The following is a 22,798-nucleotide window of genomic DNA, read 5'->3' as shown; positions in this document are numbered from 1 at the left end:
GAAAACTGTGAGAGAGAGAAGGAGGTGGAGGAGAACTTAGGAAATTTCCTCTTTTTTCACTTTTTGTATTTTCTTTCCATTGAATTCATCTGTACTCTCTCTTATGGGAGGAGCACTACTGAGTGGACACAAAACCTGTATTTCAGTATTGAACCCTCTGTTTTTGAGCTGTTCAACTTGGGAGACTTGATTATCTTCTCTTCTCGTACAAACAGGACACTTCCTCTACTCAACTTACATGGCAGTTTTAAACATTTAATATCCTGTGGAAGTGTACGTGGCGTGGTGCACTCTTGACCTGGGGGAGACTTTAGTAGAGGCTCCTTTCCATTCCTGGTAAATTGAGCATACAAAATATTCCTTACTATGAATCTCTCACTTGCACTCTATTGAAAACTGGGATAAAATGTTACAGGAGCATCAAGTAGAAATCAAGTCATTTAGTGAAAAAAATTTAGCTCAGAGAGCTTTTCTTGTGTATTTCTTCTCCACTGTGTGTGGAGGTGTATCCAGCTTCCTGGAACTCCTGGTAGTCTGATGGGTCACACAGGTATGCAGGCCTGCATTCAGTGGGGTGTGTTGGGGTGTGGAGTGGTGGCTGCTTTGCTGTGCAAACACAGAGGGGGAAACAAGAGGAGGAGGAGGGATGGGAGAGAGGGAAGAGCTCCTAAGGGAATGGATTTTTGAACTGTGGCTTCTTGAAGAAGGAAAGGGCATTCCGGGCAGAGAGGATTGCATGAAGACAGGCAAGAATGTGTCAGGTGGCACGGGGAGTGCTCCTGGGTTTTCAGGTTTGCTGAGTCGTAGCAGCTGGGCGACATGCTGGTGGTGGAAGGGGCAGCTCATGGGAGGACTGTGTCCTGCTGAGAAACTTGTTTATCCCTTAGCGAGAGTGAGGTCTATTCACCCCAAGGCTCTATTCTAGGGTGGAGCATAAGCACATTTGCATTTTCCAAGTGTCCTCTGGTGGTTCTGCACAAAATGTATCCCAGGAGACAAGATGAGTCAGGGGCAGATATGCTGAGAGGCTGGTGCAGGGATTTCAGAGGACAGATGATGAAGGCCAGAACAGAAAGAGCGAATGGCAGGAAGGATAAAGAGGAGGCCACCAACTGAGAGCAGTTTAGGAGGTAAAATTCCTTTAGTCCTCTAGGATGACAAAAATAATCCTGGGTGAATCTCTAGGTTCTTGTTTTGGATGCACTGGAATGGAGAATAAAAGAAGGAGATCCAGTTTGGGACAAATTGAATTTGTTCTGCTGGAGGAATGTGACCAAGGGGAAGAAAACGAGCAAGCAAGTCAGTGTATGAGTCTATGGTTTAAAGAAGGTCAGAGCCAGAGATGTAGGTTTTCACATTAATCTTAATTGATAATAGTAATACAGGGTTAGGGTCAGGGTAAAAAAAAAAAAAAAAAAGTAAAATAGTCCCTTTGTCCTTGCATTGTGACTGAGGGACAGACATAATATAACACAAATGAAGCTGTCATTAAAAATGTCTGGTAGATCTCCCACCCGCTTCAATCTCAATTCTCTCCTAAATAGAGATAGAATATTGTTATCTCCCTTTTCTCTCTCAATTACCCTAGTGCATTTTGGTTTGAAATGCTGCTTTGAAATTAAATAAGATTGGATTTTGAAGGGTCTTACATTTTAATGTGATACTTTAATAACTCTGAGCTGCATTTTAATGTAGCTCAGCATCTCTTCTGATGCCTCTGGGAGGGCTTTATTTATTATTATTGTTGGTGGTGGCATTGTTATTTTATCATTAGCTCTCAGACAAAAGAGTAGAGAAAATTATTAGAAAAATCTGGATGTATTCCCTGGGCTATCAGAGGGATAACTGTAAATATCTCAGCCACAGTGACGTTTTGTCTTTTCACTTGGTGCACCTGCCTTCTCTCTCCCAGAGGTTCTGCAGTTTTAGATCAGAATCAAGGTGTTACTGAGTGACACTATTCAGATAAAGTTGTTGAAACTCAGATTTTTTTAGATAATCTTCCACACCATCACCTTTCCCTGTTCCCATTCCCTTACCTTTTCTCAGCAAGGAGGACAGACTTCATCTTATTTCAGAGGATCTTAGGAAACCACATTCTTGGATATTCTCATTCTGTTCCTTTGTAGTCTGTGCACATTTTCCTTAAATATTCTCATGTCAATATTGAGCTTTATGGTTATCTGTCCCTTCCTATCCTCTTCCATTTGAATATACATAGAAAATCAGTGATTCTTTTCTGGCTTCCTTGAAATTGTAAGTTTGTCTGTTTTTTGTTTGTTTGTTTGTTTTCCCTCCTATCCATTAAGGTAAAAAATATTCTAGGTCCAATCACTATGCTCCCCAAAATATACCTGCTAGACCCCTATATTGCTCTAGCCACATGACCAATCACCTTTTCCATAAATAATTTTTGTACTGGGAAGTTTGCTGTCTTATACTAGGGCTCATTTAATTACCAAAAGTTCTCCTTTATGTAACAGGATGATACTGTGATACATTAACGAATGTGTTTTCTGTTCCTGGTATTTCCTGCTGCCCTCTGATAGTCTTATTTTTTCTGGTTATCAGGGGAAGAAAGAGACACCTCATCAGAATGCAGAGAAGAGGCAAGTGCGTAGTTTTCAAATTTCAGGAATTACAAAGTCTTGGTATATTTACAGAACTAAATTTGGAAAAGTTAAGAAAAAAGACTTTGTAGATTAGTTGAGGAAGGAGAGTCATCTGGGGGGTTGAGGGAGCGTAGGTGTTGGCATTATGCTTGAAAGAAAGCTTTAGGAGGGTTTGATGAGTCCTAGAGCAAAGCAGACTGCTTCCTCAGACTTCAGCGCAGAAATGCAAGGCTCAGGTTTCTGCCTTTCTTTTAAACAGTGGTCAACAAGCGCATGAAGTTTAGTCACAGAAAAAAAGAAAAAGAACAAAGTTAAGTGTGCCTGGGTGGCTCAGCTCATTAAGTGTCCAACTCTTGGTTTCCGCTCAGGTCATAATCTCAGGGTCCTGAGATTGAGCCCCACATCAGACGCTGCACTCAGTATAGAGTCCGCTTGTTCCTTTGCTCCTCCCCTGCCTGTGCCTTCTTTCTGTCTCTAAAATAAGTAAAAAAAACAAAAAAACAAAAAAAACAACAAAAAAAACAAGGTTACGTTCCTTGCCCATGTGATTTGTAGAATGAAGTCATATTCACTTTCTCTGTACAGTATTGGATGCAGTAGAGGATTGCTTGGTCTGGAAGCCAGCTTGATGTGGGTTTCAGTCTCAGCTCTGCCTAACAGCCTAGCCAGGCTTCTTAATTTCTCGGGGTCTGTTTCTCTCATGTTAGTAATACACGCCCATAGGAGTGCTTCCATAGTTAGATGGGGATGCTCATAAGCTCTCAGAAACAACCCCCTTCACTCAGTCCTACCTTTTGTTTGGCTTTCTCAAGACTTATAGAATATATCTGAATGCTTCTTTCATGTGATAGCCCTACAGGTATTGAAGGCCAATATCCTAAACAGGGCCAAGCTCTGTGTCTTCCGTATCTGAAAAGCAGTATCACCTAGTATATTCTGGAGCACGTGGCTGAATCCCAGCTAGGTCCCTTACTAGCCTGGGTAGCTTACTTAACTTGTTTGGACCTAGATTTCCTCCTTTGTGAAGTGGGGCACTAATAACTACCTTAGTGGTTGACTGTAGATGCAAATGAAGTTAGTGTATGTAAAGACTTGCAGCTGTGTAGTAGTTCCTTAAGTATGGAGTAAGCACCTGGTCAGACAGAGACAATGCTGCTTGTTCACCTAGTTCTATTTTATTTTCCTCTTGGAGCCAGACCAAAGCTGCATTTTCCTGCATTTGTTGCAGTTAGTCTGGGACATGCATATGTTCTAACCAGTAGATTTCAGTGAGGGTGACAGAGTGTGGGTAGTGGAGACCCACATATTGAGATGAGGGAATCACAAGGTGGTACGAGACTCGGTTCCTGAGTCACCGTTTGGATCCATCAAGGAGGCTGTGTGAGCACAAAAGAGATGTATACAGCTGCTGAGGTTTCAGAGTCGATGTGCTACGGAGGTGTAATCTAGCCTGAGTGGATTAGTACAGTTTGGCTATTGTTATCATTATTATTTATTAGATGAACACCAATGGGAAGACACTGTTGAATAGTCAGTTTTAGTAGAGGCCCTTTTAATGAAGATATTAAGAAGGAGAGAAGAGGGGATTTTATTAAGGAAACAAACAGGGTTAGGATTAACTTTTCTTTTTGAAAGAGGGTTCATGTAAATTCATGTCTAGGTGATACAATTCTTAACCTTTCTTTTTCTTGCCCTGTATCCTAAAAAAGAAATTTATTTGTTTTAAATCTTCTCAAATCTTGTTGAACTTCAAGCAGGTGTGTATTCTGGAATGGTAATTAATAATTTTATTAGTGACTGAATTACATGGAGGCAGAGGATAAAACCTGGGCCATCTGTAAACAGGGTGAAGTGATCCTTGAGGTGAAACCTGCAGAGTGACAAAGAGTGCTAGCCATTCTCTGCTTCCTGGGCACACCACACAAAATGGTAAATGGATTTGGTTTTTGGAACAAGTTTTCAGGTATCTTTAAACACTTAACTCAAGAAAATAGTGCTTCTGAAAATGTTTTCCTTACTGTTTCCCTCTTTTCAGTTATTAATTTTTCAGGTATTTCTCAGATTGTGATTATGAGGAAGGGCAAAGAAATTCTAAAGTGTAAGAAAATTAGTATAAGTATAGTCAAGTATTAAGGTGACTTCGAGATCTAAGCAGAACAGCTTTATTTATTAATGGGAATTGATAAGTGAAAAAAAATTGATCCATGGCATTATTGGATCAGTGGTCACATATCACACATGTTCACTTCATGTTACACTAATGCCTACTTTTGAGAAAATAAGACCATGCAAACAAATGTTTCCCAAATATTTTTTAAACAACAACAAAAAAATTGTATAGTGCTGCATTGGAGTGGCAGATAAAATTCAGTGCCTATTTTTTTCTACAAGGAGTAGTATTTTCTAATCCTGACATTGGAGTGTTGTTACATTATGTGGGGAAGAAAGCATAGACCCTCCTACAATTTGCAGTTTTCAGACATCTCCTGGTCCACTGTGGAGTGCCATGGCAGTAGGAGCATTCATACACACCAATAATCTGGATGGAGCTGATCTTAGAAATTAAGTGACAGGTTTATCTCTTTGGGGAGTGGGGGTGGCCTAGATCCAGTTTTCAGAATATCCTCTAGCTTCAGGCAGAAAGGAAAAGTTTGATTTTATCTCTTGTTTTATTAGAGTTAGAACTTGTGTTCTTTCTTCTTGTACACAGTTTCTGTCATGGCACAGAGGCTTTCTTGTAGCCCCCCAACCAGAGCAACTATGGTAGATGCACCTCTCAGAGTCCTAGCAATCCAGTGATGATGGTGATTTCTGGGGTGACTTAGGGATTTTGTGTATACAAGATCCTGACAGTACCAGTAATAGCATGAGGGGTTTGAAAGGATAACCAGATATGAACCAATTATTACCATTAGCCACAAGACAGAAGTTGAGAAAACAAACTTACTTTGAAGGGTAAGACATTGACTTTTTGTTGCTAGGCCCAAACTACAGACACTCCCGCCCCATCTCTATTTGGAAGAATCCATCTTTGATTTGAGATTATGGAGCAGGTTCATGAAAGTGAACCCTCCTGGCATTAACAAGCATTCCACATCCTGAAAGGGGCTTGTATTACATAAACTGTGACAAAAACTTTCTATTTGTTCAGCAGGGGTACAAATTTATCTCTGTTATATATAGTAACAGAAACAACATGAAGTGAACAAATTCTGTTCTTAAGGAAAGCTACTATTGGAGAAAATAGAAAAGTGGGATAACGTTCTTTAAAACATAGATTTGGCTTTGTGAACAAAATAATTTTTTTTTTTCATGGCAAACTTCCTTCAATAAGAGGAGAGAGAGGAGCATTTCTTCTCTGTCACATTTAATCTGTAACCATCTGCTGCTGTATCTCATTATGTTCTTCATGTAATTAGAGCAATTAGGATGAAGCTTGCACTATATATTGGTCTTGGAATGAGGGTTGAGCTATTTGCAGGCTTATTTTGAAAGACTGGAGATTAATGGCCTAATCTTTTAGGTAAACTGATGGAAACTGAAAAGTGTTTAAGCTGGTAAAAGAATAAGGGCAATTTTTTCTCTTATCTGTAATGTTGCCTTCTAATCACCATGGTAACTAGTATCTCGACAAGTAAATTTTTAATAAGGTTAACTCAAAAGATGATAGAAAAGAAAGATTGTAGAAGAAAGAGAAGAGATGGACCATGTGGTGTGGAAGTCGTGGTGAAAAGCTCTCTGCAGGATTTCGACCCTGAGCTGGATGGAAGGAGGGGGTGGAGAGAAGGAGCAAGGAGAATGGAGAGAGACAGCCTTAATCAGAGATGTGCAAAACTCTCTTAGGGAAAGCCAGTCACATGAATGTGGTCTGAACACTGAAGAAGGGCAAAGGGAGTAGGTGCCATAACCATAATGGGAAGGGATCCTTCGGGTAGGACGCTGGTGCCACTCCACACACCCACCTGGCATTAACGAGCACTCCACATCCTGAAAGGGGCTTCTTGTAAGGGCTGACCGTGCTTCCTTCCTGCTCTGCCTCCTTCTCTGCCTTCTTTGTCTTCATTACAATTGCCAATGCATTAGTAATCATTAATAATAATTAATAATAATATTGTTAACATGTTGCCAGTAACTCAATTATTGCATTATTTTTCCCACTGATCTTTCTTGTCATTATTTACTCCCTTTCAACCTTCCTTTGGCCACCAAATACATTTTTATGAAGTATCATTTCATCTTTGTTTCTTTTTTATTCACGTGCTTTTAGTAAAGGCTCTGTATTGCCCACAATGCCAGACTTCTTATCCTGCCATTCAGGGTCCCCCAAAAGGGAGCCTGACCGATGTTACCACTCTTAGCTTTTCTGTTTGCACCTGTTCCCGGCTAGTCTCCTGTCTTCCCTCAATCAAAGTATTTCATGTTCTGTCTCTTCTGTTGCTTCTCTGCACATGCCGTTGCTATTGTCTGAAAACCCCCTTGTTTCTCTAAGTCCTTTAAGGTCTAACTCAGTCCTTCACTATCCTAATGATTTTCTACCACTGTTGTCTCTTACATTTACAGTCACTAGTCCTCACAGTGCTCAGAATGGTTGTGAGTAGTGCAGTGGATGCAGAAAAGCTGGTAGTGATTGAACCACAGGCCTGGAGGAGTGGAAGAGATTTTAGAGATCAAGATGACCCATCTTGTTTTGAATTTCAAATAGTTGTAGCACTGGGTTTTGGGGCGCTCACACAGACAAGTCAGCTTAAAGAAATGAGTTGAGTCTTTATTTTGTTTCTTTTTGAAATCTGCGTTCAGAGTCCTGGTATTACTGAATTTTACCATGCTCAGGCAATTGATAGAGAAAGCCATTTTCTCCACTTTTGAAGGGATTTATCCTGGATGCATTGAATGTGTTTAGCTTCTGGGTCTGTGCCCAGTGCTGTATGCATGGAACAGTTAATTCTAGGGGCTGTCCATGCTCTACTCTATTTAGACTTGGACTCATTTATGTGTGCCAGGCCACTGCTGAGCTTGGCACATGCTGGTGGCCAGGAGAGGCCCACTTGCCTCTGTGCATATGACAAGTGCAGCTCCTGCTGGGTAGGGCATATGCTTGGGTGAGAGATCCTGCCTGAGAAAGTATCAGAGAGAACAAAACCCTGGGAATGAGGGACTGAAAGGGAGGGTAAGAACAGAAAGAAAAGGAGGTATTGACAATAGAGGGAATAGGCATGCACCTTCTTGAAGGAGACAGCCAGAGAGAGCAGGGTTGTGATGTCTTTCACAGTGTAATGCATCTTTACCTAGTTCTTAGCATCACCTGGAGGCTGCTGACTTCAATCTTTAATTAATTAATTTATGGCATGACTTATGCCTTATCCCAACTCTGCTTGAAGAAGGTGTTAATTCTTTATTAAAGGTGTCCATATTTTAGTTCTCCAGGGGTTACTGAACTCCTTAATTTGCTTGTAGTTTATGACACTGAGACCCTGGTCTATGTAACTGCAACTGTTCCATTTGTCCTTGAATTATAGCCCCCCAAGCATTCAGTGATAGCTTTTATAAATTCAATAATGCCATCTTCCTGGAATGAGTAAGATATAACCGTCCAGCCTGACATCCATATTTAATGTTTTAGGCACACGGATTCTGTTGCTTCAAAACCCCAGGTTTACAAGGTGTCAGGATTTGCACAGACTATGCAATCTACCCATTCAGCACTATCTGATCTAAAAAATGTAAACTTTCTTGCCTTCATGGAGCTTCTGTTTTATAGCAGGGAGAGACAGACAATCAACACTGAGCATGATAAATACAATGTGTAGTATGTTAGGAGGTGATAAGTACACTGGGAACCAGAAAACCTGAGAATAGTGAGAGAGTGACTTACAAATATGTGAATGGGACTATAGTTTAATATTTTCCATTTGAATACATATAAGCCTCATATTTAAACTAATGTAATTTGAAGAGATTGTGCCTTTTCATAGATTTAGATTATAGGACCATGAGGAGTCAGGCATTCAGATTTTGGTTTCTAGATCTTAGAGGAGTGATTGGCCATTTAGTCCTGGCCATTAATCCTGGCCATTTGGGGCTGGAGACAAGGATAGGAATGAACTGAAAAATCTCCGGTCTAAATCAAAATTTAGTGAGAAGAAGCTCCAAAGGAGAGAAAACACTGAATTCCCTCTTTCTGTTCTCATGGACTTGGGATTTCTCCTTAAAGACAGAAATGCGATGTGGTCCACATACACTATGGAGTATTATGCCTCCATCAGAAAGGATGAATACCCAACTTTTGTAGCAACATGAACGGGACTGGAAGAGATTATGCTGAGTGAAATAAGTCAAGCAGAGAGAGTCAGTTATCATATGGTTTCACTTATTTGTGGAGCATAACAAATAGCATGGAGGACAAGGGGAGTTAGAGAGGAGAAGGGAGTTGGGGGAAATTGGAAGGGGAGGTGAACCCATGAGAGACTATGGACTCTGAAAAACAATCTGAGGGGTTTGAAGCGGTGGGGGGTGGGAGGTCAGGGTACCAGGTGGTGGGTATTCTAGAGAGCACGGATTGTGTGGAGCACTGGGTGTGGTGCAAAAACAAGGAATACTGTTATGATGAAAATAAAGTATTTTGTTATTTGAAAAAAAAAGATAGAAATGCATCTTGTTCTAGTATTTGTCTTCAGTGTACAACAAGCATAATTTGAGTTTTAGGTGGCTTTGACAAAATATCTTATTGAAGAGATTTAAATGTTATTTGGGGAACACGTTATTTTTTACAAGCCATTCTTCACGCATTTTATTTATACACTAAATGCTCACTTGCCAGGGACGGCCTAAAAGAGTGGTGAGTGGAGAAAGGGTAGGTTTCCTTCATCTACTCACTATCCTTTCACATCTTTTATTTCACTTTATTTATTTATTTCTTCTAGTCGCTCCTTTTTAGGATAATCAGTGTTACTGATATGAAGAAATGTATCTCAGAATTAAGATCAAACAACAGGGCCTGACATAATTCTGGATTTTTGATGTTCTGTTTTTCATGTGCACACATAAACCTTAAATGTTTTCCTTTGCGTATTTATTACTGAATTTTCACTCCCTGAAGTCTGTTAATCTGACTGACACCGACCTAATAATTTATAATGCGAGTATCTCTCTCTGCTCGCCACTCTCTGCTCCTATTGACACAGCATGCCCTAAGTGCCCGTAGTATCCTTCAGTCTTTCCAGTGCTTTTTGCCCTTTAGCACAGTGAGTGACTCCTCCTCACATGTCTTCCAGTTATCACTGGGGCACAAAGTTAGTTAGTGAGGGAGCAGGAGGTGCATCTGTCTGTTCCAAGCCCCGCCGAGCAGTCTTGGGCTTTGGACGCCTGTGTACAGCTGGGCCCAGCACTTGCTGGTGTCAGCATTACCGCTGCTGTTCTGCTTCCACAGCCTGAGTGCTGCGGAGACACCGTGGCATTGTGCTCTGTCTGTTTCTCAAAGAATACGCAGCCTAGGTACCTGTTTGTACAAAAGACGGGACCATTTAGTAGAGAAGTGTGAATGGAAGGGTGTATTTTGGTCTTTGAAAATTTTAAATACTCTCTTTTAAAAGTCCATTTGTGCTTTCCCTTTCATAAACTATTTGAAATCCAATAGTATTTGAAAACCATAGTAGTGAGTGTGTTACTGAGAAGCATCTCAGTCCCTGCAGTACCAGCTCCTAGAATACATCTTGAGTCCTTTTTGCTAGTATTTAAAATACTAGCCCTTTTTGCTAGCTTTTTGCTAGTATTTAAAATATCAGAGTACTTTCGATGATTTAAAGTCATCACCTTGAACCAGAAAAACCTATGTGAATGTAATTCAAACCAAATTTAGAACCTTTCCACTCTAAATTGGCTTCTGTTTTGATAATGCCACTATTTTTCTTATTGCAAAGACTGGAGATGCTGGATTGCTTTTATTTTTTATGTTTTGCTTTTTTATTCAGTATCCTCTACTTCTGTCAAGCATTCCTGACAGTTTATTATTTTCGTATCTCCAAGCTTACCCATTTTATTCTCTATTCCCAAAGATCCCCTGGTTCAGGTCCTCTTTACCTCCTACCTAATTTGATGTGAGAATGTTTGAGATATTAACCAGTTTTTTCTTATATTCCCTTTGTCTAATTTGGTGGTCTGAATGATTTTTCAAGGAAAAGACAAACATTCTAATCCCCTACCATGAAGGAATCCACAAATTCTTGTGAATTTTAGAAGTCAAGTCCCAGGCATAAAGGGAATTGGTCTGGAGGATTCAAAGTCAGTCTTCCTATCCTCAGAAGTCTCGGGTTTCGAATGGTGGCTCTGTTAAGAGAACAGGACAGATGGCCATGGGAACTCTCTGTCTGGTTGGTCCTGAGAGAGCTTTGCTAGTTTCAAATGCAAGGATTACTTAGGGCAGCAAGGAGATGCCTGCATGGAGGAAGGGCATGGATGTCACCCAGAGAGAGCCAGACTTGCAGAAGGCTTGTGGAGGAAGAGGCGAATGAGGGAAGGATCTGGAGGGACCAGCTCAGGGAAGAGCTTCAGATGTTTGCAGGGATAAATGACCTCAACCCCTCCTGAACCTACACCCTCTAAATCTAGCATTTTGTAATCTTCTGTTATTTAGATGTAACCCTTGAGAAAGAGGAAGCCAGAAATTGGTTGAGATTGCCTTGAATTGACTATAATTTAGTTTTTACTGTTAGTAGAATGGGAGCCTTAAAATGGAAATTAAGCACAATTATACAGAAACTAAACTGTGCTTTCTTCTACATATAAGTTTGTGCTTTGCAGGGGTACCCTTTGCACTTGTTCCTTTCCAGGGCTGCCTTTCCAGTCTTGCTGCTCTTGGTGGAGGAATCTACCATGGCAATTCGTGGTACATGACCTGGATATCCAGATTTTTTGTAGTCAGATTCTGCCTTGTTGTTTCCCACTGGTCTCCCAGACTCGAACCTCTCACTTAGAAAGTCCACTTGCTCACCAGCCCATCAGCCTCCTGTCTGCCAGATGACTTCCCAGCTTCCCACCCAGCCGTTCTCTCTTTGCTTGTATTTTTCCTCCTTACTTATATTCAGGCAGGGATGGCCCCCTTCTCTTTCTTTGCTGGTCTAAATCCTACACTTCTTCAAGGTTCAGCCCAGATTATGCTACTTTTTTTTTTTTTAAGACTTTATTTATTTATTTGACAGACAGAGATCACAAGTAGGCAGTGAGGCAGGCAGAGAGAGAGGGGGAAGCAGGCTCCCCGCTGAGCAGAAAGCCCGATGTTGGGCTTGATCCCAGGACACTGGGATCATGACCCGAGCCAAAGGCAGAGGCTTTAACCCACTGAGCCAGCCAGGTGTCCCCAATTATGCTACTTTTAAAAAAACTATTTTCAGAATCATAATGGTGTTGGTTTTTAAAAAAAAAAATTACAGTGCCACTCAGCACTTAGTTACGTAGAGTTATTTGGTTTTGGTTTTTGTTCTGCAGCCATTAGTTTTAGGGTTTTTTAAATCCAACTAGATGATAAGCTTCTTAGGAATATGGGCCATGCACCCATATTTTTCTTACATTCTCTGGAATGCTAGCACATGGTGGGCATAGAGTAGATAATGAAAGATTATTCATTAATGAATAAGCTAGAAACCATTGTTATTTACATTATGTAGGAGATGAATTTTATCTTTATCTGTTTTATTCTTTATATATTTCTGTATCCCTTCCACTCTGGTAGTTAAAGAAACAAGCAGTGGGTGGATGTACTGTGCATGTCTCTGAAAAGTAAAACAAAGCTGATTTCCTCTATTTTTGGAAAGCTTGATGGTGCTCATTTTGCAAGTGTCACTTAAAAATGGGTAGCTCAATAAGTACTCTGTGTATTTCTAATGCAGTGGTGTACTTTGGAAGACAGGCCTTTGGAATAGAGGCCTCGCAGGTTTAGCATCTTTAGTTAACACTTACTTCAAGTTATTGAGGGGATAAAGAAAGCTAATGATCTGTCTTATTTAATTTTTTTAGTTATGAAACATTATCTGATATTAGAGTCCCCATTTGACACAACTTCAATAAACAATTTTGTCACAGATTTTAGTTCTGTGTTTCACGCATTTGCTTGAAAGGAACTCAGCTGTTTTCCTGCTCTGTTCTGTAGTTTCTTTCTTATTTGATACTAGGAGGCTTGTCATAGAAGGTCCTCCTTCGTTAGGTTTTAGAGAGGCTGGATCTTCTTTTCCCATGTTATTTCCCTGGCTATAATGATCCCTTGAAGGCCCAGGGCAGGCAGAGAACCTGGGGAAGGAAGGAGCTGAAACCTGAGAGGCTTCAGGTGCCCAGGGATGCTATCCTGTTCCTCTCTCCTCCCCTCCCCCAACAATACATTGGTTTTCCACTGTGCCACTGCAGAACATAGAACCCATTTTGCAGAAGGAGGTCCTATGTCTCTTTTTGGGAATGACTGTAAAACATGTATCCTTTTTCATATATAAAAATATATAGTACATCTAATATTTTTAAATCCTGAAATGGTCCCTTACAAGTAATTTGAACTTTGTAATATTCTGCTTTTAAGGCAATCTTATCAGAGGTGCTTTTTTATTAAGCTCTCAAAAAATTACACAACACACACACACACACACACACACACACACACACACTTTCCTACTGTAAAGTCTGTCACAAGTTATTAGAGAGTGTGTCCTTATTGTGGGAATAATAAGAAAGAACAGGCATTGGGGTGCCCGGGTGGCTCAGATGGTTAAGTGTCTGCCTTCAACTCGGGTCATGATCCCAGGGTTGTGGGATCGAGCCCCGCGTCGGGCTTTCTGCTCAGCGGGAAGCCTGCTTCTCCCTCTCCCTCTCTTGATGCTTGCGTTCCCTCTCTCTCTCTCTCTCTCTCTGTCATATAAGTAAATAAAACATTTAAAAAAAAAGAACAGGCATTAACTTTGGGGGGAATCCTTTCCTCATTCAGTGGTGCTGCTCGCCAATGCATAATCAAAAAATAAATAGAAAAACTTCTACGAAGAAAAAGCAGTACAAGTCTATTTGTTCACTTGCTTGCTCGTTCATTTATTTATTTCACGTGTTTCAGTAAATGCCGATGAGAAAAAGGCACCTGGTGCTTGAGACAAAATGCCTAGGGGGCCTTTCTGGAGGGGTCTTTAAGGCTGGGCTGTCTTAGTGGAGACCTGGAAAGTTAGGAGGAATTAGAGAGTGAATGAGGTAAGAAGGTGGATACTGCTGGGCATATTGGAGGCCCTGAGGGCTGGACCCGCAGCACAGCAACTGAGGGTAAGAATAGCAGGAGAAGGAGGCAGCTGCCCTTAGAAATGCTCATATTTAATTTTTAAAAGATGATTTGGGGGTTCATATTTGACAAATAGCTGTGGCAAGTGAAATGGTTTGTTGGGCACAATTTGCTGAAGCAGTAGATTCCTATGTAGTCATACCGAACTCCTCACAGAGTCTGTGAAGGAAGACCACATGAGAAATGTAATACAGATCCTACTGTGATCGGTGCCTTTTAGAAATTTTTCCTCTTTTACTGACAAATAATGAGTGGAATACCTCAGTATTCACTTGACAGATTTCATTCTTATGTATAGTTGTCTTTTTGATTTGGCATTCCCCTGTGTTTAGGAACCTTTAAAACTCATCTTACCTCACTAAGAATATAAGAGTATACTGAGTTAGAGACCTCCTTCAGTCCTGAGTTAACTTCGGAGCATGCATCTTTTTCTTCTTTGTTCTCCTTCCCTGCCTTGACTTCTCTGTTAGGTGGGATCACCGAGGGTGGTGGGCGCAGCTGTCTCTTCCACGTGTGGTGCCCTCTTAGCCCCTCCCGTGCGGGTACAACCCTGTGCACCCAGGGATGTCTGGGAATGCAAGTCAGACAAAGGGACAGGAATCCTGGGCTGGCTTGGGTAAGCTGAGGGATGTCCAGTTTATGAAGGGATAAATTGGATAGAAAGGGCAGGAGGTGGCATGTTATTTTTCAGTTGACTATCTTAAATCTGAATCTGGTCCTTATTCATGTAATCTGGCTGCTTTTGATTTAAGCAAATATATAATCTTTGATATACTGTCTTAATGCTCCCTCTGTACGGACCTGAGTCTGGAAATCCTTACATACGTCATGGGAGATAACATGATACAGAGGTGAAAGGTGCCTTTTAAATTCTGTTCCTCTAGGAAGCACATTGCCAGATGCTTGATAAAGAAAGGGGAAGGAAGGTCAGATGTCTTTTGATAGACTTACCCAATCATTTCTGATTTTTTAACTTGTATAGAATATAATTAAGATAAATCAAATAACTCAGTCTGAAGGTGCTGTGGTATAGGGAAAGCAGCGTGCAGTCAGGGGCTTTTTAACACCTTTGCTCTTCCACAAAGTAGCTTCATGATTTTGGACTGAATACTTAGCTTTTCTGAGCTGTTTCCTCACGTGTGCAATGGAGATAGCAATACCTGCTTCATTAAAGTCCTTCGTGAGCATATTAGGATAACATGCCTGGCATGGGATGCATGGTCCCTAACCTTCAAATGAATTTATGACTTAATGGCTCAGCACATATGTGTGCAAGGTTAAGTATGCTGGTGAGCTATCCCTGGCCCCTGCCTTCCAGCCCTTTATAGTTCACTAGTTTTAAGACCAGCCCTCTTCGAGTTGCTCCATTTGTTGTTGGAAAAGCACCAATGGTGCCATTTCTGCTCCATGCTTTGAATCAGTGGCCAGACCGGTGGTGGTTCTCAGGGTCCTGCATCAGATGGTAGACCACGTGACGGGAAGCTCACTGTATCGCCGCCCTGCTGGACCACCCGTGATCAGGGAGTGCGAGAATTGTCCTGGTTTGGCTGCTACCCAGGCTGGTGATGCGGGGGTGTGTCCACCAGAATCAGGAAGGGTGGAAGACAGCCCGGACAACCACATAGCAGTCCCTCAGCTTGTGGATGTTGTTTGGGGAAGACCACGATGAGCTTGAACATGGGGCTTAGAGAGGTAAAATTTACCAAGAGGGGAGGCTTCTGATACTGCTTTTGTATTACTCATGCTGCATTTTGTGTAAAAAAGGAGATAGTGTTTTGGTGCGCTGAAATGGGTTCAGGTTATATTTGTATCATACTTGTTTCTTGGATTGGCTACTACTGCAGTTCTGTCCATGAAATTCCTCTTACTTTTCTATTTTATTATCCTTTCTGTGACCTTCTTCTTCCCCTTCCTTAATCTTCTGTTGCAAACTTTTCTACACCCACAGCTCATCCCCTCAGCGGCTGAGGATAAAGTGAGTTGGCCTTTCCTCATCTTTCTTCCATCTCTCTAAAATGATGCTTCTGTTGCTATGCAGTAACATGTTCCTGGGTGCTTTAATTCTAAACAACATCTATACTTTTTTCAGGAATCTTAGTGGATATAGGAAAGTATAAAGAAGAAAATAAAAATTATTCACAATGCTTTAGCACTTAGAGGTCCTAGCTGTTAAAGTTTTGGCATATCCTTTCTGTCTCTTAAAAAATTATTTAGTAAACATTTGGATTTTCAGTGCAACTCATATAGATTTGCTACTTTTAAAACGTAACACTGACATATTTATGTATGATCTCTAATAGTCTGGGACTATTTTTCCTCAAGAATTACAATTACTTCGGGCGCCTGGGTGGCTCAGTGCGTTAAGCCTCTGCCTTCGGCTCAGGTCATGGTCTCAGGGTCCTGGGATCGAGCCCTGCATCGGGCTCTCTGCTCAGCAGGGAGCCTGCTTCCCTTCCTTTCTCTCTCTCTGCCTGCTTCCCTGTCTACCTGTGATCTCTGTCTCTCAAATAAATAAATAAAATCTTTAAAAAAAGGAATTACAATTAGTTCAATAGGAAAGTGCTTTATTTATTTATTTATTTTTAAAGATTTAAAAAATTTAGAGAGAGAGGGAGAGAGAGAAAGAGAAAATGCATGCATGGGGGTGAGAGGCAGAAGGAGAGAATCTTCAGGCAGACTTTCTGATTGCAGAGCTCAATTTGGAGTTGGTCTCATGACCCATGAGATCATGACCTGAGCAGATACCAAGAGTCCTGTACTTAACCAACTGAGCCACCCAGGCGCCCCTGTTGTTGTTGTGTGGTTTTAAAGCTCATTTGTGTAAGATTGCTGTGAACATGAGCCTTGAGTCATTTTTGAGCCCCCCCCCCCCAAAAAAAAAGAAAAGAAAAAAGAGTAGGAATGAGAAGAGAGAGGGGTTCTTTCATTTGGTAATTTATGGCACATATTAGATGTTCAACATTTCTTTTCTTTCTCTTTTCTCTTACTTTCCCCTCTTTTATTTTCTTACTCTCCTTTTCAGTTTTTGAATTTAGCTAAGGAATGGGGTCCCATTAGACTCTGGGTTGCCTTGGCTTCTTAGAAGAAGTACTGATTCATCAAAATGGGAGACTCCTTTCCTGAGGATATCTTCGTCCTTGAAAATTATATACCAAAATGTGTTTATATGTGGGCCTTTCTGGGAAGAGAATTGGTCCATGAATTTTATCAGATTTTCAAATGATTCTGTTGCCAGAAAAAAGGTTCAAGATTTGAATCTAAGATCTGTTGTGGCTTAGTCTTGAAATTATTGACCACTCTGGACAAGGCACATAACCTCTCTGAAAAGTGGAGGAATTACTTGTGCACAGTGGACATGGGAATTGTTTAAAAAAAAAAAGAAATTAAGTTTATGACAAATTGATATTACTGGTCAGAAAATATCAGGGGATGACTTACTGCCAATCTGAACCATGTAAACTATTGTTACTATATTTTATAGTATTTTTTAAAAATTATTAAATAATTTATAATTTTTTAAATTATTAATTATTTAAATTTTTAAAATTATTTATTTATTTATTTGACAGAGAGAGGGAGAGAGAGCGAGAGAGACAATGAGAGAGGGAACACAAGCAGGGAGAGTGGGATAGGGAGAAGCAGGCTTCCTGCCGAGCAGGGAGCCCAACTTGGGACTCAGTCCCAGGACCCCAGAATCATGACCTGAGCCAAAGGCAGACACTTAACGACTGAGCCACCCAGGTGCCCCTAAGGAAACGTTTTTTTTTTATGAAGAATTTCAAACACAAGAATGAGTTTGTGTAATCTCTTCTATAAACCCTCATAAAGTGGATTATATTTTTATTTGACATGATTTAAAGTGATCTTGTTTGCAGTTAAAATAGGTTAGATTACTATGAAAGAGCCCATATGCTCAGAGGCTTAAAAAAAAAAATAAACAAAAAACCACAATACCCTACTAGCTACTTAAAAGTTTAAAATGTCTTTCTTTGCATTTGCACCTCCTCCCCTTGCCCTGCTTTTTTTCCTGCCAGTAATTTGTGTATCTGCTCTAATGTGTGTATGTACCTTAAGCTAGTGTTTTCAAGGCCTCTCTACAGCCTGTGACATACTGGTGGGACACCTTCTACCTTGACCTCCTTAGTTCTGTCTATTCTTCAGCCTTCTGACTTGTACTCATTATCTGTGTGTGTGAGCGCGCACGTGTGCGCGCACACACACACATGCGGTAACTGTTTATGGAACACTGTGGTTAATACACAATCATAGATACAACACATCTAGCTTTTTAACTTCTCCTCCACTTTCTTGCTGTTTTATTTAAAAATACCAGAGCAAACATGCTAACCCAGAATGTTACCCCATTTAATGATACCCCATGACCATCTTTCCCAAGATAATCCCATGTTTAGGATGCTACAGATGACTCAAGAGGAAATAACCAGAGGAACTCAAGTGAAATGAGCAGACCATTTAGGCTCTGGGTGGGGGCTGGGGAGGTGTTAGTGTGATTTTAGTAAATGGTATATGGAAGGCTGAAGTACATGGTTTCTCAAGGATCTTTCTGACTCCAGTATTCTGAGACCTAAAAAGTGTTGCCCTCATCAGCACTGAAAACAAAAGGTTTCTGTGCATAATGGAGTTCAGCATACTCCTGACCCGGGAAGCTTGGCGGGAGGCCCATCATAAGACTGTCACCAGTCAATTAAAGTCAATATCAATTAGGGAATATTAATTAAAATTGTAGACTCCCTAAGGGGGAAAACATTGATTCTGTCTCTCTGTTTATGATGAAACCGTTGACTCTTTATTTCTATCTATAGATGAACAAAAATACAGCTTTTCCCCCCCTCCACCCAAATGAAAGATGGTAACGTGGAATATTTGGAAGGTATCTAGTAATAGTAATGTAGCGCTTTTAGCATGCATGACTTTTTTAGCACCTCAGTACCACCAAGCAGAACTGTTTCTTTTTCGATCTCATTTTACATAGCTTCCCTTCCCCCAGTCCCCATCTCTAGGGGTGTCCTAGCTACTACGTTCAGACATAGTCCTCCTACACGGCTAGAGCACTTCCTCCACAGAGTGATTGTTGTCAGAATGATGGGACCACATAACCACAATGGATTCATGTCAATGAAAAGCAAAAATCTTATCTGTGCGCTGAGTACTTCTGGTTAGTGTATGTTTATCAGGTAATGTCTGACTTCTGGGTGGATTTTAACAATCTTTGCTTAAGCATCCTGTTTTCAGATAGAGAGAAACTATTGTACTATAGAATGGCAGAGGTAGACTGAGTAATGAAGAGCATGTAGACCAGGGGTCCTCAAATGTAAGCCTGTATTAGAACGATCTGGGGAGCTCATTCAAGACACCTCGCCTTGTTTTTTTACCTCCTGAGATTCTGATTTGAATGTCTGAAGTAGGGTCTTTGAATCAGAAATTTTAAACAGATGCCTCAGATAATCCTGGTGTGTGATAGCCAGGGGCCTCCTTGTATAGGTCCCCGAAGCCCTGGGGGTCCCACACTGGCTTACCTAGAATTGGGTATGTGGCATGGTAATTATGCAGATTTAAGTTTCAGCAAAGAGGCCAGAGTGGGAACTGCTTTTATAAAGATCACTGAACACCTCCTGATTGCCAAATGCAGGCACATTGGCTTCCAGGTTTCATAATAAATTGACTTAAACTTGCAAATTGACTTCATAGTTTTTTCTACCTATGCTTATTTATTCTTCCCCCTCACTCTTGGTATTTGTCTTCTTCTCGCTTTCTTTCCCTAGTGCCCTTTCCTCTGTCTACCCCTAAATGTGGCAGTACCATGATGTTCTGGCTTTTTTTTTTTAATTTTTAATTTTTTAAATTAACATATAATATATTATTAGCCCCAGGGGTACAGGCCCGTGAATCACCAGGTTTACATACTTCACAGCACTCACCATAGCACACACCCTCTTCAATGTCCATAACCCCACCACCTCTCCCTACCCCCTTTCCCCTGGCCACCCTCAGTTTGTTTTGTGAGATTAGGAGTCTCTTATGGTTTGTCTCCCTCCCGATCCCATCTTGTTTAATTTATTCTTCTCCTACCCCCAAAGCCCCCCCCCATATTGCATCTACACTTCCTCATATCAGGGAGATTATATGATAGTTGTCTTTCTCTGGTTGACTCATTTCACTAAACAGGATACCTCTAGTTCCATCCATGTCATCGCAAATGGCAAGATTTCATTTCTTTTGATGGCTGCATAGTATTACATTGTGTATATATACCACATCTTCTTTACCCATTCCTCTGCTGATGGACATCTAGGATTTTTCCATAGTTTGGCTATTGTGGACATTGCTGCTATAAACATTCGGGTGTATGTGCTGCTTCGGATCACTACGTTTGTATCTTTAGGGTAAATACCCAGTAGTGCAATTGCTGGGTCATAGGGCAGTTCTATTTTCAACTTTTTGAGGAACCTCCATGCTGCTTTCCAGAGTGGTTGCACCAGCTTGCATTCCTACCAACAGTGTAGGAGGGTTCCCCTTTCTCCGCATCCTCGCCAGCATCTGTCATTTCCTGACTTGTTAATTTTAGCTATTCTGACTGGTGTGAGGTAGAAGTTCTGGCTTTTAATTTTTGTGTTGTACTTGACTGATCTTCTTTTCAGTTTCATGATTTCACTGGCCCACTTTTCTGGGTCTTGTAGAGCTTGCTCTTTTCCTGCATTTCCGGCTGCCTACTGGGCATTTTTATCTGCTTGTCCTTTGGAACCTTCAAACTCATTGTTTATAATTGAGTCCAAATCATTTTTTCCCAGACATTTCCTCCACCTGTATTTCCTATTTTAGTAAATGGTCCCACCAATGGCTTACCCAGAGTACTAGACAACTGGAGAAACACCCCCCTTTCCTATTTGAGAAAACTGTTGTCAGTAATAATCATGAAATGAAAGAAATAGTAGTCATGACCAGAAGATAAATTTTTCTTACTGAAATTGTGTACATATAATCAAACCAGTAACAAAATAAATCAATGTTACAATACAAAAAGGAAAAACTTGTAACTTAGAGTGATGTAATTGAGTGGATGTAATAAGTGAGTGGATGTAATGAGAGTGGATGTAATGAGAAGAGGAGGGGAAAACATGTGAAGAAGCACTTCCAAAAGAGTGAACCTCACAAGGGCTGAAATGAGAGCTGAAATGATTCAGGCATGTTTCTTCTGTTGCAACCACTATGCTCATTCAGTTTATGGAGAATCTACTCTTCAAACCCAGGACTGTGTAGTTGGAGACAGAAGTTCACAGGAAGTGAGCCCCAGTCCTCACAGACAAACACGAATTGGAGGCCAGATCCTAGATTCCATAAATGTGAATCACTTGTAATTTATGGTTTCTGTGAAATAACTTCCAAGTAGAATACCCATGCTTATTAAAGGTTAAGAAATAAAAAAAAAAATGTGCCAACTCTAAGTTTACGTATCTATTACTAAACCTTAATAGTCACTGTTGCACTTGTTTAGAATTTAGACCAACACATTTTTTTTTTTTTCGGGGAATAATTTATCAGTGACATTGTTTAGAATTGCTGGTTCATGGTAACAAGAAGCCAACTGGATTTTAGTCTGCTTTACTCTTATTTTTAAGTTGATGATGTAAACAGCACACCCCATTTTGTCAGATTCAGCCCTATGCCCTTACCATACCACTGGGTCCTGCCATTCACACATTTACCTCAAGCTAGGAGCCTAAGAATAATTTTTAAAATTTCTTTTTTGTTTATGGAGGTTTTTTTTTTTTTTTTTGCTTTTTGTTTTTTGTTTTTTGTTTTTGTTTTTCCTCTGACTTCTTCATGATATGGTTAATTCACTATTTTGGAGACTTCTCCTTTTAGCATTTTGGGCAAATCTGCCTTTATCACTTTATCATTTTAAATATATAGCTTTTTTTTTTGAGGTGTCATTTATATATAGTAATCTTGACTCTTTTTAGTGGACAGTACAGTGAGTTTTGAGAATCGAGGATGGTGTGGAAGCGTGAAGGAGCCTGTGACCCTGCAGAAGCTCTGTATGGGAGCCCAGAGGTCTGTGTGTGGAGGAATTCATGGCCAGAGGCAGCTGTCTGGGACCACAGGCCGGGAGGGGTGCCAGCAAGCAGGCCCCACGAAGCCTAGGACCAGCCACAGCTCAACAGGAACCAGTCCAAGGAAGAGAGCCACTGTAGCTGACAAGAGCAGGGATGTCCAGGGAACGTTGTCTGGGTCGGAGGGATCTCGTGAGCCCCATCCTGTATCGTCTCCCTTACTCTTCCTGGATAAAGGTGGGAATGGGGTGGCAGAGAGCTCCCAGAGACTGTCCTAAAGACACTCAGTCTTCTGGAGCGATCATGTCATAAGCCGGCAGTTCTGGCAGGTCAGATTTTGAATAGGTAAATGTTTAAGCTGAAGCCTTGTGTAAACTAGAAGAGATTGAAATATTGCTGATGGGGCTCCTGAGGGTGATTAAATCAGCTATAGAAATGAAAGAGGCTGCATTTTCTTTGCCCAACTGAATGTTTCGAAAATAAATCTGTGTTATTTACCACAGAAAATAACCCTTGCCAAAAATAGATTTGTAATGTCACCCTGTGACAATAGGAGTAATATGATAAATGCATGGGAAAAAAATTCAGAAATAATGTACACCAACAGTTTTTATTTCTGAGTGGTAACTTTACATGTGATTTTTATTTTCTTTTTCTATTTTTATGTTTTTTCCCCTTAAATTGTCTGAGATAAATTATATGCTTTGTAGCTAGGAGGAAGAAATGCTATTAAAAATAGAAATTAATCAGTGAGCAAAAACTAACAATTTCTTTATTAGATGTACATGCATATGACACAGCCTTATGGTATACATTTT

General features: G+C 40.6%; 1 protein-coding gene across 3 annotated transcripts in view; it reads left to right on the top strand.

Annotated features, from left to right (window-relative positions):
• Positions 1-22,798, top strand: part of IGSF11 (immunoglobulin superfamily member 11) — a 136,638-nt gene that overhangs the window by 44,426 nt on the left and 69,414 nt on the right. Inside the window, exon 1 of one of the 3 annotated variants that reach the window (XM_082685918.1) lies at positions 13,855-13,892. The exons of the other annotated variants lie outside the window; for them this stretch is intronic. The gene's annotated coding sequence lies outside the window, so the exon portion shown is untranslated. Of the gene's footprint in view, positions 1-13,854; positions 13,893-22,798 lie in introns of those variants that run through there. 3 annotated transcript variants of the gene reach the window in all.

The sequence above is a fragment of the Mustela nivalis genome (assembly GCF_964662115.1).
Source record: "Mustela nivalis genome assembly, chromosome: 1".
In the NCBI taxonomy this organism is placed as follows: domain Eukaryota; kingdom Metazoa; phylum Chordata; class Mammalia; order Carnivora; family Mustelidae; genus Mustela; species Mustela nivalis.
This window is presented reverse-complemented; position numbering and strand designations above follow the sequence as displayed.